General features: G+C 31.2%; 1 long non-coding RNA gene across 1 annotated transcript; it reads left to right on the top strand.

The window, feature by feature from the left end:
• The first annotated feature begins 243 nt into the window (after positions 1 to 243).
• On the top strand, positions 244 to 1024 carry LOC117240843. The gene is made up of 3 exons (XR_004494802.1): positions 244 to 263; positions 569 to 636; positions 1006 to 1024. It is a non-coding gene; the product is annotated as an uncharacterized LOC117240843 (long non-coding RNA).
• Positions 1025 to 1498: the final 474 nt, after the last annotated feature.

The raw sequence follows: 1498 nt of genomic DNA, 5'->3' as shown, positions 1-1498 counted from the left end.
AAGAGTCATTTATTCGTCTCATTTCGTACCGATAACGTCGATAGCGTTGCGTCAGGTTTGCAACATATTCTAACGTATTGGCGGCGTCGGTCTTTTATTACTCTAATAATTTAATCCAATTAAATAATCACACGCGAAAATAATAAAATTTTATCACATAATTTTGTACGCGACGTTAGAGTTCTTGTTCGCCGATTATAATTTTAACGCTCACGGTAATGTGATCCTATTTCATTACAAAGCTTCTGCAGGAGCTCAAGAATGTAAGTAGTTTTAAATATTGTATTTCAGTTTGTTCTCTTATACAATAAATTTATTATACAATAAAAATGATTGATAATTTAAAAAACTGTAAATGCCCTCTTTAATTGAAATAAAGTCTTAAAATCTTAACATTAAAGTACAATAAAACTGGCTGATACGCATCAAAAATCACTGAATATGTTGTTCTCAAACTTTTATATTAGAGTTCCAATTTACATATTTATTAGAGTTAGTCTTTATTGTTGCAAAGTTTCACGTTTGTTATTATGTGTTACCGATTTTAATATCTTATGTTTTGTTATAGACATATCACTACTTCAACTTCGTCATCTTCTTCAGGAGTGTTCTAACAGTGGCACAAAAGCCAAGTATGTAAGTATTTTACATACTTACTTTCAGTTATGTCTATTCTGTATATTTTTCTTTGATCACTATCAATGCAGAAATACAATTTGACTGAAAATTTAGGAGGATAGCATTTTCTGAGGTTATTTTTTCGTTAAAATAAAATAAGAGTTAAAGTCTTAATACCGAATTATAAAACAAATGACTAACATACTACAGATTATTTTAGATTTTACACATTCATATTAGAGTCTCAGTTTTTATACTTATCAAATTTTATTAGAATTTCAATCTTTATTATTGCTAAAGTTACTAAAGTTAATAAACCTTCATTTTTCACTATCTCCAACTTTTCAAATAGTCAGCGATCACTCATCCTGTTTTGTTTCGTAACAGATTTTTCGCAGTCTGCATTTCTATTATTAGCCTTTCAACGGTTCCTGTCTGATGTTAGTCTCCCGGATGAAATTCGCTGGGATAGCGCAGCATCCACGGTAACGTTCTCTGTTTGTCTGCTTCGAACGGTGAGTCGCATGCATTTCTGTTCTTCTGGTCACTCAATTATGCCGTAGGATAAAAGACCCGAATCGGCACGGGTGACTGGTTGTATTACGTAGAATTCTTTGCGAGCATAGTGAACGCGGGTATCTTTTATACCCGTGAGTAGTAACGCTCTTTTTTTCAAATTTATTAGTTTAAGATAGGTCTTCTTGCACAGCGCGATGATAATAATTAGTTTTTTAATAATTAAGTTAAACATATACACTTGAGAATATATTCGCGTTATTTATAAATATGCATGTTAATATTCCGTATGAATATTTGCAAATGGCAAATATCTACACGAATATACTTGATCTTTAGCAATGAATTAATCGTGACAATATTA

The sequence above is a fragment of the Bombus vosnesenskii genome, unplaced genomic scaffold (assembly GCF_011952255.1).
Source record: "Bombus vosnesenskii isolate JDL3184/JDL3185 unplaced genomic scaffold, Bvos_JDL3184-5_v1.1 scf7180000014990, whole genome shotgun sequence".
Classification (NCBI taxonomy): Eukaryota; Metazoa; Arthropoda; class Insecta; order Hymenoptera; family Apidae; genus Bombus; species Bombus vosnesenskii.
Note: the sequence above shows the minus strand (reverse complement) of the source record. Positions and strands in the feature narration are given on the sequence as shown.